This window comes from Mesoplodon bidens (assembly GCF_964165515.1).
Source record: "Mesoplodon bidens genome assembly, chromosome: Y".
Classification (NCBI taxonomy): Eukaryota; Metazoa; Chordata; class Mammalia; order Artiodactyla; family Ziphiidae; genus Mesoplodon; species Mesoplodon bidens.
The window spans coordinates 41,038,589-41,055,765 of NC_138180.1; the positions used below are offsets into that span (position 1 = coordinate 41,038,589).

At 41.1% G+C, this 17,177-nt stretch overlaps 1 pseudogene across 1 annotated transcript in view; it reads left to right on the plus strand.

Annotated features, from left to right (window-relative positions):
* The window catches only part of LOC308609666 (ubiquitin-like modifier-activating enzyme 1), a 41,070-nt pseudogene that overhangs the window by 18,208 nt on the left and 5,685 nt on the right, over window positions 1-17,177 (plus strand). Inside the window, exons 2-18 of the transcript in view lie at window positions 5,272-5,369; window positions 5,456-5,602; window positions 5,726-5,901; window positions 6,021-6,125; window positions 6,216-6,296; window positions 6,627-6,782; window positions 9,219-9,385; window positions 9,508-9,704; window positions 11,343-11,407; window positions 11,629-11,824; window positions 12,486-12,547; window positions 12,670-12,856; window positions 14,490-14,576; window positions 14,992-15,084; window positions 15,208-15,389; window positions 15,676-15,777; window positions 15,882-15,954. The product of the transcript in view is annotated as a ubiquitin-like modifier-activating enzyme 1 (transcript). The remainder of the gene's footprint in view (window positions 1-5,271; window positions 5,370-5,455; window positions 5,603-5,725; window positions 5,902-6,020; window positions 6,126-6,215; window positions 6,297-6,626; window positions 6,783-9,218; window positions 9,386-9,507; window positions 9,705-11,342; window positions 11,408-11,628; window positions 11,825-12,485; window positions 12,548-12,669; window positions 12,857-14,489; window positions 14,577-14,991; window positions 15,085-15,207; window positions 15,390-15,675; window positions 15,778-15,881; window positions 15,955-17,177) is intronic.

A 17,177-nucleotide genomic window follows, 5' to 3' on the forward strand; every position in this document is an offset into this window, starting at 1 on the left:
CTCCATCTGTATCACCTTTCATTTCTTTCATCAGCATCTTATAGTGTTCTGCATACAACTCTTTTCTCTCCCCGGGTATGTTTATTCCTATTCTTTTTGTTGCAATGGTAAATAAGAGTGTTTCATGAGTCAAGAGGAGTTCAAGTTGTCTAAAAGCCTACATGTCATTTGTAGAAAGGATCTAAACTTCAGGTATACCCTGAGGTATGTCTTTGCATCTATGGCCCATGGTGCCATTTAGGGGATGTCTATTCTGGAGGGGACCTATAGAGGTGGTGTTTAGGGACTGAGAGGAGGGATTTGGATGTCTCTTTGGAGGCATATCATTTTGCCCCAGGGCTTAGGAATATTTGGCAGATGGTCATTGGTGGCCATGTTTCGATAGCACATGGTATTTGCAATGTTCTCCAAAGGGAGGTGGATTTGGGTAAAATTGGAGATTTCTATTCAAGGCAGGATTTGAGGAATATTGTTTAAGTAAGGGTCCTAGTACAAGTGTTGGGATCTTGCCAGAATGACTTTTGTGACCCAAGTTCCATTATAGGGTCCTCCAAGCATTTGGTGATCTGTGTCAATAAGATTCGATTCATCGGAAATCACTTTTCTCGTAAAAATAGTCTTCAAGTCAGGCTAAGAAAGGATACTGGAGATAGTCAACTGGGATCTGGAGAGAAACAGGGTACCATTAGGACTTCATTTTCTATAGTTTTAATACCATTCATGAACATATGGCGCCCTTCTTGTCAGGAATGGAGAAAGAACAGTTGTGCTGCTGGGACACAGTATTATCATGCAAAATTACATGCATTGGTTATTCATGAGGGAAAGTATAGTCCCAATTTAGAGAGGCTCTATTTAGGACAGATGTACATCTATCATGAAGAGTATGGCCTTTGCTCATTCATGTACATAAACTATGTATCATTTTCCCTAACGGGTTACAGAGTTGTGAGCCTTGTGTCTAGCGAAGAAGTACATACTTCTGTATATGAGGAAGGGAAAGCCTTCTGGTCCAGTATGTCAGTTACCTGCAAAGTTTCTAAATGAAAAATCCAGCATTGTTCTCTCCCAGCTGTGTGATCACAGGCAATTTCTTTTCAGCATCCATTGGTGGTATGAAGGTGATGATAAGAAGAACAGCAAATACTTACATGATCTTTACAGTGTGGTGAATGTAAGTCTTTATCAGGTGTCATAATACACCAGGTAATTTAATAGTATTCCAGCTACTAATGTTAATTAGGTAGGATGTACTCTGGGTCACACTCTTTTTATTCCCTTTATTCATATTTAGTCATTTAAACTCTACCAATGGGGAAAGTTACAATCATTATCCTCATTTTATAGATGGCCCAGAGAAGTGAGGTCCCTGTCTTCAGGTCACACAGCTGATAATCATGGAAAGAATTACTGTAAGGGTCCAACACTTCTCTTGTGCCAACTGCGGGCTGGAACACGAAAGGATCATTGTTTCTTCCTCAGAAAGGACAGCTAATGAGTTATGTCAGAAGATGATAGTGTAAGGCCCTCCAAAAATTCTTTACATTACAAACCTACAAAGTTGTCAGACTCAACTTTTTCAGAACTCTGGAAATTGACAAAATTTGACAGGAACTAGGGAAGTATTTACGTGTTTAAAAATGACTGAATCTTGGTAAGATCAGCAAGCTCTAGAGACTTTAAATGGTCACAATCCCATCCTCCTTTTTTCCAGCTTAATAATAGTACATATTGAAAGAGTATGCATTCCTTTTGCATCCGAGTAGCCACCAGAAGGAGAAGAACAAAGTGAGAATTCTTTCAGAACCTCATCTCCAAAGATTTATCATTATCTGATGTGACTGAGATGTTCCTTGGAATTCTGCGTTTGCAAGACTGTCTATATATGACATAATTTGGAGGTCACCCAGTGCAGATGTACTTTAACCTGGGGAGTTGTCAAAATAATTATGGGTGCAGAAAGAAAGTTTTAAGAATTAATGCCGAGAAACATCCCAAATTTGATGCAAAACATCATTATACAGATTCGCTCAGCTAAACAAACTCAAAGCAGGTTAAACTCAAAGAGATCCATAGCAACACATATCATAAACTACTGAAAGCCAAAAACCAAGAGAGAATTGTGAAAGCACTGTGTAGCAACCCATGACATGTAAGAGATTCTCAATTAAGCCAAAAAAAAAAAAAAGACTACTCATCAGACAACATGCAGGACAGAAAACACTTCGATACATTCATAGTGCTAAAAGAAAAAAAAAACAAAAACTGTCAACCAAGATTTTTATATGCAGCAACGCCATCTTTTGAAACTGAGGACAGGATTAAGACAATTCCAGATAAGCACAAAACGGAGAGGATTTATTGCTAACTATCTGCCCTACAAGATGAGATAATTCTTGGAGAGAGTACAAACTAAAATGAAAGACACTTTGATGATAACTCAAATCCAGAGAAAGAAAGAACATCAGTAAAAGTAATTATATAGGTAAATATAGAGGATAATTTAAACGATTTTTTTGTTTGTATGATTGTAGTCTGAATAATAGTCCCCCAATATGCCCACATTTTAATCCCCAGGACATGTATGTTATTTTATGCAGAAAACTTTGCATATATGATTATATTAGAGTCTTCAGATGGGAAATTTTCTTGGGTTACCTTGGGTGGATCTAATCAAATGCTTCTTATAAGAGGAATGAAGGAGATGTCGGTGACAGAGGACAAGTTAATGTGATGACAGAAGTAGATAATGAACTGATGTATTTGAAGGTAGTAGAAGGGGTTACTAGACTAGGAATACTAGCAACCACTAAGCAAAAAAAAAAAAAAAAAAAAAGGGCAAGGAAATACATTCTCCCAGCAGAGTCTCCAGATGGACCCAATCCTGCCAACTTATTGACTTTAGCCCAGTAAAATGGATTTGGGACTTCTAACATGTAGTATTTTATGAGAACAATTTGTAAAGTTTTAAACAATTGAATTCCTGAAAATGTGTTAAAGCAACAATAGTAAACAAATGCAGTTACTTTTTTCTCTTACCTGATTTAAAGCATTACTCCACAGGAAAAAAAAATTAATTGGTGCTGATGTAAAAAGTGTATAAAGATGTAATTTATGATAAGAACAACACAAGAAAAAGGATAAACTAGATAAAAGAAAAAATTCATATATTGAAATTAAGTTGGTATTAATGTGAACTTGGTTGTTAGAAACTGTCAGTTTACTTTATAACAACCTAATTCCAGAGCAACCACTAATAAAATGGCTCTAAAATGTATATAGTAAAAGAAATAACAAATAACCATAAAAGTGGTACACTAGAAGATGTCCAATTAAAAAGCAGATTGTCAGTATGGATTTTTTAAAAACATGACCACCTATATGTTGTTAAAGAGACAAATCTTAGTGTGAAACAAATAGATTTTAAGTAAAATGTTGCAAAGATAAGTCTCATGCCAAGAAAACTCGAAAGAGAGTTATAGTGACTATACTAACAACAGACAAAACAGATTTTAAATAAAAAAATGAGACAAAGGACAGTATATATTACTGTATTATTATATTAGATTAATAATATATTATTGATAAAAGGGTAAATCTGTTGAAATACACAAGAATTATAAACAAATGCTCACCTAACAAAAAAGTTCCAGATACCTGAATCAAAAACTTACAAAATTTGAGAGAGAGATAAATAGGTTCAACAGCATATCCAAATGAATGACAAAACATATGATCACCAAGGGAAGAGAAGACCTAAACAAAACTATGATATAAACCGAGTGCACTTAACAGACATGTACACAACATTCCTCCCAAGAACAGAAGAATACAATTTCCTTTCACTGAACTAGGAATGTTCTCCAGGATAGACTTCACGTTAGGCCATAAAACAAGTGTCAATAATTTAAATCACACCAAATTGTTCTCTGACCACAAAGGAAAGAATAATGGGCATCAGTAATAGGAGGAACATGTGAAAACTTGTAAATATGTGGAAATTAAACAATGCATTCCTAAGTAATAAAAGAGTCAAACAGTGTCCAAGAGATATTAGAAAATACTCTGAAGTGAATGAAAATGTAAACACAACGTACCAAAACATGGGATTCGGAAAAAACAGAGCACAGAGGAATATATATATATATATATATATATATATATATATATATATATATATATATATATATATATATATATATATATATATATAATACATTATATACATTTGTATAGTTTTCTCCATGTCTCTTCTGCAGTTTATTAAGTAATTATTAAATATGGGTTTATAGTTTTATGAAATTGGGAAAATTTCTGCCCACATGTTTTTTGAAAATATTACTTTCGGAGCTCACTGCCATATCATTATCTCTTTCCAGAACTCCAAATACATGAGTATTAAGGCACTTGACTTGTTTGACTTTCCCCCCACACACACACCTTTTGTATTTTGCATAGTTTCTTCTACTTTGTTAAACTTCCTAATTTTTTCTTGTGTGTTAATTTGTTAATCACATCTGTTATGTAAAATCACAGGTCAAGAACATTAAAACATCTATTATAAATATATTTCACATGTCAAAGAAATTCCCAAGAAAGGGGTGGGCCAAAAGAGTTTTTGAAGAAATAATGGACAAAAAATTTACAAATTTAATGAAAACTAAAGCCACAGATGTTGCTGGTAAGTTTCTGGTAAGTGTTGATGGATGGAAGGTAATTGTGAATGTTAGCGTTTTGGAGTTGTGTTTTGTGTTCCTTTAATATTTTTGAGTCTGTTCTAGAGAAATTATGTAGTTGCCATCTGATCCTTTCAGGCCTTACTTCTTTTTCTCTAGAGTGGCATTTAGGCATAGAATACCTGTGTTGTCTGAAGAAATCAGCATTGTGTTTTCGTTTTTGATTTTGTTTTATGATGTACGATACATTATTTTTATTTCTTAATTGAAGTATAGTTGATTTAAAAATTAGTTACTTTTTGCTTTACAGCAAAGTAACTCAGTTATCTATATATACATTCTTTTTCATATTCTATTCCATGATGGTTTATCTCAGGATACTGAATAGACTTCTGTGTGCTCTACAGTAGGACCCTGTTGTTTACCCATTCTATATATAATAGCTTATATCTGTTAACTCCAAACTCCCACTGTATGGGGGAGGGTGTTAGGTGAGGAAGAAGGTGGGAGGTTTTCATATTCCTCTTTTGATAGTGCTGTTGATCTTGGGAGGGAATGAATTGACAGATAACCCTTCATTCTTTTCATCCCCCAGGTCCCTACACCTTTAGTATCTGTGATACCTCCAATTTCTCTGACTACATCTGTGGAGGCATTGTCAGTCAAGTCAAAGTAACTAAGAGGATAAGCTTTGTGACTATGAGCAGGAGGGTGTGTTGTAGGGTTCCAGGCATCTCCACGATTTTACTTTTTTGGTTCTGATATCTTGTTCTTCACAGAAAACCTTGCCTACTTCACAGGCAGAGCCGGACTTTGTGATAACAAATTTTGTCAAGTATTCTCGCCCTCCTCAGCTACAAATTGGCTTCCAGGTCCTGCACCAGTTCCGTGCCCAGCATGGTCAGCCCTCTCGGCCCCACAATGAGGTAGATGGGTGGGCAAGCCAACCAGGTCCTTGAACCAAAGCTGCTCTATGCCTTTTCATCTACTTAGTTTTTCTACCTCTCCCTCTCCCCACAGTGGTGTGATTGTTCTTTTACTCCTTCCAGGGGGATGCAACAGAACTGGTGACCCTAGCACAGGCTTGAATTCTCAAGCTCTCCCAGCAGTGCAGCAAAACAGTCTGGATGAAGACCTCATCCAGAAGCCGGCTTATATGGCCCCTGGGGATCTGGCACCCATCAACTCCTTCACTGGTTTTGTGGCTGCCCAGGAGTTTATGAAGGTCAGCGTGAATGGAGAAGGACAGTGCTGGGCCTGGGCCAGGTTCCTTTCCAGCCCTGCTGCTTGCTTTCCAGCTCTGATTAACCAGCGATCACATTCTCTTTCTAACCGACTCCTCAGGGCTGCTCTGGAAAGTTTATGCCTGTTATACAGTAGCTGTACTTTGATGCCATTGAGTGTCTCCCTGTGGAAAAAGAGGCCTTTACAGAGGACACGTGACTTCCAGTATGTGATTTGGGCCCATGGAGAAGACATTATTGTGGATCTTTTTAACGTGGCTTTTCCCTAACCCTCTCTTCCCTTCACATGACTCAGTGCCAGAACCATTATGATGGGCAGGTGGCTGTATTTGGCTCTGATCTGCAAGAGAAGCTGGGTAAGCAGAGATACTTCTTGGTGAGAGAACCTTGTGGTCAAAAGCTACCTTTAGGTCCCCTAGGCTCTGGCCACCTCTTCTGGAGTCTCCTCGTGGTGTACAAGGGATGGTGTTGGCTTGTACCCTCATCTCATCCCTCTTCCATTTTCTTCGCACCAGGTCCTTTATATCCTGGTCCTGTGCCTCTTTCCTTAGAGGACCATGGATTTTTATGGCACTGTGACTTAAATATGCAGTCATAGATCCTCTTACCCTCTCTTGCCATCTGCAGGGGTAGTGAGGAGTGAGGAGTGGTTTTGTTACCCAGTGACCCTAACCATCTTGTGTCTCTCTTCTTGGCCACCTCCCAGGTGGGTGCAGGGGCCGTTGGCTGTGAGCTACTCAAGACCTTTGCCATGACTGGGCTAGGCTGTGGGGAGGGTGTGGCAATCACCATTACAGACATGGACACCATAGTAAAATCCAATCTGAATCGACAGTTTCTCTTCCAACCTTGGGATATCAAGGTGAGTGGAATGGATATGGTATGTGGTTCAGCTTTGTTTTTCACTTTTCTCCTGTCTTTTTCTGGTTATCTGCCTTATTGCCTTTGGACTTTTTTTTTTTTTTTTTTTGGTATGCGGGCCTCACACTGTTGTGGCCTCTGCCATTGTGGAGCGCAGGCTCTAGACCTTCAGGACCAGCGGCCATGGATCATGGGCACAGACGATCCACGGAATGTGGGATCTTCCTGGATGAGGGAACGAACCCATGTCCCCGAAACGGCAGGTGGACTCTCAAGCACTGTGTCACCAGGGAAGCCCACCTTAGGACTTTTTTGTTTGTCTCTTTCCTTCAGTTCTTACCTTATTTCTTTTCTCTACCACTCACTCTTTCTTCCAGGAGATATTTATTGAAAACTTATTACATCTTTCATTTGTGAGTTTAAACCTGTCCCCAGCCATCTTTTTTTTTCTTTGGTTTTTGGTTACGGCTAATGTGGAACTCTGGAAGCTAGATTATAGAGGGATCTATCTGGGGCATCTCTGTAAAGTTCTGTGTTATTTTGCCTGCTCAGTGTGTATCTTTCCTTTCATTTTATCATGCAAATACTAGGTACTACTTAAGTAGTTAGAATATATAAGATAGCAAATGAAAGGTTTCTGCTTTTGTCTAGTGAGAAGACATAGTAAATGAGAGATTCTCTAATGCAGTGGAGGTTGGCAGCACTCTTTCCTCAAGTCCAAAAGATCACAACTCTTTTAAGAATACTAAGACATTATGTCCTTTTTATCCTCATTTTATCAGGTGAAAGGGTAATTTTCCACTCTGTTCTAGGAGGCTGTCCATAACCCAAAAACACAGTATTTTCCAAATGACCAGACCAATTCATGATGATACAGAACTGTGCATTAACTAAAGAGCCATTCAAAATACAGAGAAAGACAGTGCGTATTGATGTGGATCAGTATTTTACCTTTCAACTAAACTTTAAAGAAATATCGCTTGTCAAGTTTTGATATATATATAATTTTAAATATCAACAGTCATCTGAAAATGTTATTGATTGTTTTTTCTGTGAGGCTGGATATCCCTGACATCTTTCAAGGAAAACATGTAATACATTAAAGTCAGTAAATAACGAAAATTCAGCTATCTTCTAAGACATTATATAAGTAAAATTTGTAAAAATGTAAATACAGATTGACTCCTGTCATTAACGCTTTGTATTGGAGTTTCTTTCATAGTGTTTGTAGTATATAATGGAATTATTCCATATTTATTAATTAATTAATTTATTTATTTTTGGCTGTGTTGGGGCTTCCTTTCTATGTGAAGTCGTTCTCTAGTTGTGGTAAGCGGGGACCATGCTTCATCGCAGTGTGCGGGCCTCTCACTAGTGCAGCCTGTCTTTTTGTGGAGCACAGGTTCCAGACGCGCAGGCTCAGTAGTTGTGGCTCTGGCCTAGTTGCTCCGTTGCATGTGGGATCTTCCAAGGCCAGGGCTCAAAAACATTTCCTCTGCATTAGCAGGGAGATTCTAAACCACTGTGCCACCAGGGAAGCCCCTCCAATTTTAAATGGAGTAATAATATTTTAAAATGTTCTCAGATTAAATATCAAACGTAGGAAATCCTGATAGCTGTGCATCAGATAAAAAAGAAACCACAAACTTTGTTTTAACTTCATTTTGGACAACTGCTAGAGCAAATAATAAATACAATAGCACTGTATGTGGTTAGAACATAACAAAGTGAAACATACTGTGTAGGGGCAAGAATGAAAATCAAGATATAGAACTGGAAGTGCCATGAGAGGGTGGTTTGCAGTGTGGTAAAGGAAATCCACATTGGAAAGGTGGTATAACCGCAGAGAATTAAAGATGGTATACGAGAACAGGAAGAAATCTCAGGGAAGAGTATGCCAGGTGAAGTTAACAGTGTGAGCAAAACCCTGAGTTTGGAATATGACTGCTATGTTTAAGGAGTAGAGACAGAGATAGATCATGGTAAGAGAGAAGGTTGTCAAAGGAATAGGGACCAGCTCATTTCACCCTTAGTGAAAGTGGGAATCAATAGAGGGCTTTGCGGAGAGGAATGTGATCTGACTTGGACTTTCAGAGGATCCTTTTTGTTTTTGTAAGTTCAGAGGACCTTGGTTTTCTTTGCGTGAATGCATTCCAACTCGGGGTGCTAGTAACGAAAAACAGTGGATGTTCGGTAGACAAAAGAACAGATACTCAACCCATTGTCTCCTATTGTATCACTGTTTTCCTTTTTTATTCACGCCATTCCTCATTTGTCCCAGCCCAAGCTGTGTGGCATTTGTCATAGACCACAGAGCCTCCTGACCTCAGAGCCTAGGTCTTGTGCATCATTACTTAAATCAGTTTTCAGAACAGCTCTGTAAAGTTTTGTTGGGTGATTATGTGAATGACAGTTCTGTTTCTCCATCACTACCCAGAAATTGAAGTCTGATACAGATGCTGCAGCTGTGAACCAGATAAACGCACACATCCGTGTGATGAGCCATCAGAACTGTGTGGGCCCTCACACAGAGCATGTGTATGATTGATAAATTCCTCCAAAACCTGGATGGTGTGGACAATGCCTCGGACAATGTGGATGCCCGTGAGTTTTGGGGATGGGTGAGGACGAGGCGAGAGTAATGTGTGTGTTTTAGGGAGTGTGTGTCACCGTGTCCTATCCTGATGTTATTTTCCCCACCCTCACCTGCTGCAACTTTCTCACAGGCACGTATATGGACTGCTGCTGTGTGTTGTACCGAAAGCCTCTTCTGGAGTCAGGCACACTGGGTACCAAGGGTAATGTGTAAGGGTTTATCCCCTTCCTGACAGAGTCATACAGCTCCAGCCAGGACCCTCCTGACAAGTCCATCCCCAGGTGCACACTGAAGAACTTCCCGAATGTCATCGAGCACACTTTGCAGGTGATCAGCCTTGCAGGGAGAAAGAGGTGGAACAGATATGTACTGGGACAGTGTCTCAGTTGCCAAACTCTTGTTATTCCGATGATGAAGCCTCAGTGTATGTAATATCTGCCCTCTCTTTAACTCTCCTTCACTCACTTTAAACCTAGGAGCCTAACGCTTTTCATAATGATTTCTTTAACTTGAAATTTTTATTTTGCAAGCATACAGGGAAGTATTATTTATACCATGTGAAATACTTTATGTGAGAAGTGTATATCTAAACGGTGAGGATATGTTTCTTTGTGTACAGGATACTATTTTGTCGTTGAACAAAATTAACTTAATATCATCTCTGCTAGTTATTTAGATATCTCTAATATTAAGTCCATATTTAGGAATAATTTTCTAATTGTTTCCCAAATTTGTTTAATAGTTTGTCAGCATAGTTGGGTTTATATAGTACACATACATACAAAAGAGCATAACTCTCATGTACATTGACAAAGTAAAAGCACCCCATTAACTGGTCCTCAGAACTTGGCCCTAATTACAGTCCCCTTTCAAACCACAAATAACCATCCTTTTATCAAAATGATTCTTAACACAGTCTTTGAGGCTATGTTTAGGAAGTATGGGAACAGGAAGAAAATGAGCAGTAACAGTTCAGTCTGTCACTTTTCCTTCCAGAAGGGATGAGTTTATACTTGTGGAGTCAGTTCAGTATGTGTCTTTCTCCCTTTCCATGCATCCCATGTTGGTGTGTGTGTGTGTGTGTGTGTGTGTGTGTGTGTAGATACAGAGAGACGGAGAAAGAGATGTGTTTGTGTGTGTGTGTGTTCATTTCTATACATATAAATCCTCTCCTAGGTTATGGTTCTATTATTGTGTTTCTCTCTACCCAGTACGCAGAAAGGCCAATAAAAAGGATTTTAAAACTAATATACTATGTGCCCTTGGACTTAACCACTTCATGCTTCAGATTCCTTATCTGTAAAATCGGAATGACAGTAGTAACTCGCACAGGAATTCTGAAAAACATGTATACTTAATATGCCCTTGTGACTTTCAAACTAAGCTTTAAATGTGTACATGTTTGCTTATTTCTTATTAACTCCATGAGGTGTAGTTTTACTGTTACAGTGTTTGTCTTTAAAATGAGGAAACACAAGTACAGATATGCCTGATTGTCACAAGACTGTGGCACAGCTGGCCTTTGAACCTGGATTTCGAGCATCAAGGTGCTCCAGATCACTTCACCAGTGACTATTTATCGACCTCCGAATTCACAGGGGTCAAACCTCTATCTTACTTTCTTCCCAGTCCCCTGAACCTGCATAGAGATCGTTCATGTTTTATTCTTGGTGTGAAATTTTTCTTGAATTGATGCATGACATACCTAGGGTAATGTGTACATCTTAATAAATTCTGCATGAATGTACACTTGTGTGTAAACCTCTTCCCAGATTAAGATCATAGGTTTTTACATTGTAGTGGTGAGGGCTTGACAAGTTTGACGAGACAGATTGGGAGGGTTTTCTTCCTCTGTTCTGCCATAACAGCCATGCTCTTCCTATTTGCTGTATTTCCTGATGGTGGTCCTAAGGCCTTCAGAAACTTATTTGTTTCCCATAACCCACGTAGTGTTGATTTGCTCTGTCTGCCGTGGATGAGTTTGAAGGTCTCTTCAAGCAGCCAGCAGAAAACGTCAACCAGTACCTAATGTGAGTAATTCTGTCCAAATCCTCGCTCACCGTGTCTGCTGCCTGTCAGTCAAAGCATTCTGTAACCAGTGTAACACTTAGGACCTGGTCTACTTTTCAAATAATCTAATGATTCCTTGGGCCTTATACATTTGGGAGTCAGCACTGACTTTTCATGCTGTTAAGCTCCCTCTGGGATCACTGTGTAACTCTGAGTTTGTGTCCTCTCTAATTCTTGATAGGGATTCAAAGTTTGTGGAGCAAACACTGCACCTGGCAGGCATCCAAACCCTAGAGGTGCTGCAGGCTGTGCAGCTCAGCCTGGTGCTTCAGCGGCCACATACATGGGCTGACTGTGTGACGTGGGCTTACTAGCACTGGCACAACCAGTGCTCCAACAACATCAGACAGCTGCTGCACAGCTTTCCTCCGAACCAGGTATTACACTCTTCTGGGCTCCATTTGTCAGAATAGGCTTACTGGAAGCAGTTTGTTACACGCTTTTGACATGGTTCATTGCAGTTCATCCATTTGTGGCAAGACCACCAAGTCCCAGAGATCTCATTAAATGATTAAGTGAGTGATTTTTGAAGTCAAAGACCTGTTCCTCCCAACCTCTCTCCTCTACCTGCCCAGCCCTGTTCTCTCAAGCAACATACTTGGTACATATTTCCCTTAGATATGACATGAGTCATTCCAGATTCCCTGTCAGGGCTATAGAGATTGTAGAAGAGAAATTTTGGTGTTAAGAGCACAGGACCTAGGTGGCTTCAAGTCTCAACTGCATTTGATATTGGGACTAATCATGTATTTTCTCTCTGTGCCTTAGTAGCCTCATGTAGGAAGTTGGAATAATGGTGACCTAATTTCATGAGAGTTCTATGAGGGTTGATTTATATTTACTAAGTTAATAAGTTAAATATGTTACTACACGACTGGCAATCCATAAAAGTTTCATAAATAGCTCTGTGTCTGGCACAAAGGGAGTGCCCAGCGATATACTAATTTGGGACTTCCGGGCTTGAAAATGAGGAGTCACAATTATGAGAAAGACCTCTCCTCTCAGGTCCCACTCTCCCACATCTTTCTGTTTTCCTAGCTTACAAGCTCAGGAGCCCCTTTCTGGTCTGTGCACAGCCGCTCATCTTTGATGTCAGCAATGAAGTCTCCTCCCTCAGGTCTCCTACAGTCGGGTCAAATGTGGGTACGTGGATGGGAAGGAGGCTGCAGCTCCTTAGGTGAGTACTGATATGCTTACCCCTCCATACCTTGCCTTCTCTTAGCCCCTGCATCTGGACTAGGTGATAGCTGCTGCCAACCTGTTTGCCCAGGCCTATGGGCTGAGGGGCTCTCAGGACCGAGCTTCTGTGATCATACTCATTCAGTCTGTGCAGGTCCTTGAGTTCACCCCGAAGTCTGGTGTCAAGATCCATGTTTCTGACCAGGAGCTGCAGACCACTTCGTGTGTTGGTGAGGATGTTTATCTAGTTGGCCTAGAGCTAGCATCCTACTTATCACCTACCTATGCAAGCCTCCCCTGTACTTGTGTTTTGCCACTGGCTCTGCTCTGAGATCTCAGGCCTGAGATTAATCCACACTGTCCTTTGGTCCTTGCTTCTTCCAATTTAAAATAAGGTTGGTTGGTTGAGGCAAGTTCTCTGATGCCCTACTACTTTGTTCTTCCCACTGTTTCTCCCTCAGGTGCACCAGTTGTCCAGCTCTTTTCTGTGTGTATGTTTGCTTTGTTTTGTTCTTTCTCTGTTTCTTTTTGTGTCCATATGCAGGGACAAATGGATATGATCTTTACCAGTAGGCTCTCTGCCTTGATTTCTTCCTTGATTCATTTCATTATAGATCTCCTCATCCACCTCCCCCCTTCTTTGGTATGCCTGTTTACCCTATTGTTATTTATTTATTTACTGATTTATTTATTTATTTAGGCTGTGTTGGCTCTTCGTTTCTGTGTGAGGGCTTTCAGTTCTTGTGGCTCACGGGCCTACTTGCTCTGTGGCATGTGGGATCTTCCCAGACCAGGGCTCGAACCCCTGTCCCCTGCCCTGGCAGGCATATTTTCAACCACTGGGCCACCAGGGAAGGCCTAACCTATTTTTAACCTCCATATATCTTTCCTCATCTCCCTCTCTAGATAGCCCTCCTCATCTCTCCATCTCTAACTACCCCCCAACTCAAATTTCCCCCCCCTCTACCGTATTCTGTCTCATGCTCTGTAAGTCTTCCTCTACATTTCATCTTCTTTGTATATATCCTTCAATTTCTTCCTCTGTATATCTCTCCCCTCCTGATGTATCCCCCGCATTTCCCTTCCGAAATAACTACTCTCTTTATTTATCTCCCTACGTGTCTCCCTTTCAGGTGTTTTGAACTTTCCCATTCTCTGAACGTTCTCATAATCTTCACATTTATCCTCCTTGGTCTCCCTCTTCAGATTTTTTTCACGTCTCTCCCATTTCATATTACTCTCTTCTTTGCTGTCTGTACACTTTCCCCCTATGTTCCTTTCTGTATCTCTTATCCCTCTGTCTCTTGTTTTCCCTCGTATCTTCCTTCATGTCTCCCCATCTCTCTCTATGTCTTTCTCTTGAAGTATGTTCTCATTGACTCCCTTTTTTTTTTTAATTGTGGTAAGAAACACAAAGGATTTACCATCTTTAAATATAGTAGACTTCCAGTTTGGAAGGCTTAATATTTAATGGAATGGATTTTAAGGCTTAATATTTCATTGGATGGATAGATCACATTTTTCTGTCCACTCATTCAGCAGTGAACAACTTCTGTGCTTTCACCTCTTATCTGTCATGATTAATGCTGCTGTCTATATCCTTTCTTAGTGGCTTTACCTGTTGCCCTCAGTGTCTCTACAGATCTCCATGTCCCACACACCTGTCTACCTTTTTCTTTTCTGACATGTTTTCTGCCCTATCTTTCCCCCTTCTTTTCTCTTTCCCATGATGTCTCTCCTTTTCAAATCCTTTATCTGCCTGAACATCTCTGCCCCACCCTGGATTCCTGCTGGCACCTCAGACCGTGAACAGGGATTTAACATGTATCTAAGGACTAACGTGTACTTCCTCCCTTTCCGCAGTGGATAATCACCTGCAGGAGCTCAAGCCATGCTGACCAACCAGAGAGCCTCCCTGGGTTCAAGATCTACCCCATCAACTTTGAGAAGGTGCTGTGATGGGGACCTCAACCGTGTATGAGAAATGGCTGAGCCACCCTAAGCTTTTTTGGGGATTACAGGCCTGACTCTAATTATGTTGTTGTTGTTGTTGTTGTTGTTTTCGGTACGTGGCTTTCTCTCTCTTGTGGGCTCTCCCATTACTGAGCACAGGCGCCGGATGTGAAGGCTCAGCAAACATGGCTCCTGTGCCCAGCCGCTCCCTGGCATGTGGGATCTTCCCCGACTGGTGCACGGACCCGTTTCTCCTGCATCGGATGACCCAAGTATCTTTTGTGGTCTGGGCTAGTATTTGGCTGGTCTGGCAGGAAACTGAGGTGAATATACCTCAGGTCCCAGTATCCAGGAAAACTTTTTCTCCTTAACTCTGTCACTCCTGTTCTTCCTCTCTCTCCACTCACAACAGGATGATGACAGCAACTTTCATATGCATTTCATTGTGGCTGTATCGAGTCTCCGGGCAGAGAGCTATAACATTCCCCCTGCTGACCGGCATAAGATTACAATAGTCTATACCTAACCTTGCATCCTTTTCCAAGTTTAACTCTGCCACATTTGAAGTCTTCTGTAGACCTTGAACGTCTCTAACAACTACGTCTTCTCATCACCTTCTGTATTACAGATCAAGCTGATTGCAGGGAAGATCATTCCAGCCATAGCAGCTATAGTTGGCCTTGCAGGTCTGGAGCTGTACAAGGTAGTTCAGGGACACCAACAGCTTGAGTCCTATAAGAACAGCTTCATCAACTTGGCCCTTCCTTTTTTTTCCGTTTCTCTGAGCCCCTTGCCCCACACCATCACCAGGTAAGGGCTTGCTTTTATAGAATCCTTTGGTGTTGCCCATCAGTGATTGATGCTATGTGTGTGTGTGCATGCGTAGAAGTTGTGTGTATCTTATTTCGGTAGAACAGGCTCTAGTTTTCATCATACCTGGTGAGAGGCTTTTTTAATTTTGTGTATCCTTTGTTCATTGTTTGAACCTGTGCAAAGTAGGAATGGAACTGGCATGTTTGTGAAATGAAGAGGAGCGTATGATTAGGGCTTGCTCCCATTTTACTCTTTGTGCTTTACTCTGTGCTTTGTCCCATAATACTACAACCAGCAGTGGTCACTGTGGGATTGCTTTGAGGTACAGTGGCTGCAGCCTAATGGTGAAGAGATGCCCCTCAAGCAGTTCCTTGACTATTTTAAGGTAAGACCCTTTCACTCACTGCACCTGTGGTGGTGGTTGACCAGGTTACTGGTACTGTCCATCCCAGTGACCCTGTTGCCCATCCTCGTTTCCACCCTCTTCAGACAGAGTACAAGTTAGAGATCATCATGCTGTTCCAGGGTGTATCTATGTTCTACTCTTTTATCAAGACAGCAAGTAAGATCAAAGATCAACTCAGGCTTGAGTTGGGTCAGTGTGCAAACAGAAACAGGTCCTGCCTGGGTTGGGAAACATCAGCTAGCTATGCAACTCATCTTCACTGTTCTCTTAAATTTGTCTCTGTAAGTCTTTCCTCTCTGTTTACTTCACAGACTCTCTTTCTCCTCACCACAGGATGTCAGCAATAGTGAAACGAGTATCAAAGCAAAAGCTGGGACACCACATTCAAGCACTGTTTCTTGAGCTGTGCTGCAACTAGAGCGGCAATGATTTGGATGTCCCCTATGTATGATACACCATTCGCTATTCCCTCTACACCCATCTACCTCATTCTCAGTCAAATCAATCTATTTCCCTTTCTCTTATAGTTGTCGCAAATGCTGAGCCTTAAGTTCTTCTGAGGACTTTTTGTTGTTGCTGCTGCTTTCTACTGTTTGGAGTTGGAATTCTTAATAAAGAGTTATTAATCCAAGTGTGTCATATCCTTCTTTTGTCAAACGCCCGTACCCTGTTGTCTGTGGGAAAGACCAGCCTTTCTTTAGCTCTGCAGGTTCAGGTGATAGTATGAAAGGCTCAGCCCCTCCCACCAGCATGGAATTTGCCTCACATCCAAGCTTATGAGAAAAGATTAAATCCACCTGTTCTGGTAAACCATTGGTTTGCTATTTTTTCCTTTGTCCTCTCTGTTTAAAAAAGAAATAGAGGGGGAGTTCAGGAAGATGGCAGAAGAGTAAGTCACGGAGATCACCTTCCTCCCCACAGATACATCAGAAATACATCTACACGTGGAGCAACTCCTACAGAATACCTACTGAACGCTGGCAGAAGGCCTCAGGCCTCTCAAAAGGCCAGAAACTCCCCACGTACCTGTGTAGGGCAAAAGAAAAAAAGGAAAAACAGAGACAAAAGAATAGGGATGGGACCTGCACCAGTGGGAGGGAGCTGTGAAGGAGGAAAGGCTTCCATACACTAGGAGCCCCTTTGTGGGCGGAGACTGCTGGTGGTTGAGGGGTGTAGCTTTGCAACCACATAGGAGAGCACAGCAACGGGTGTGGAGGGCAAAGCAGAGAGGTTCCCACACAGAGTATCGGTGATGACTGGCACTCACCAGCCCAAGAGGCTGGTCTGCTAAATGGCTGGGGCATGCAGGAGCTGGGAGCTGAGACTCGGGCTTGGGTCAGAGCGCAAGGAGAGGACTGGAGTTGGCGGTGTGAACACAG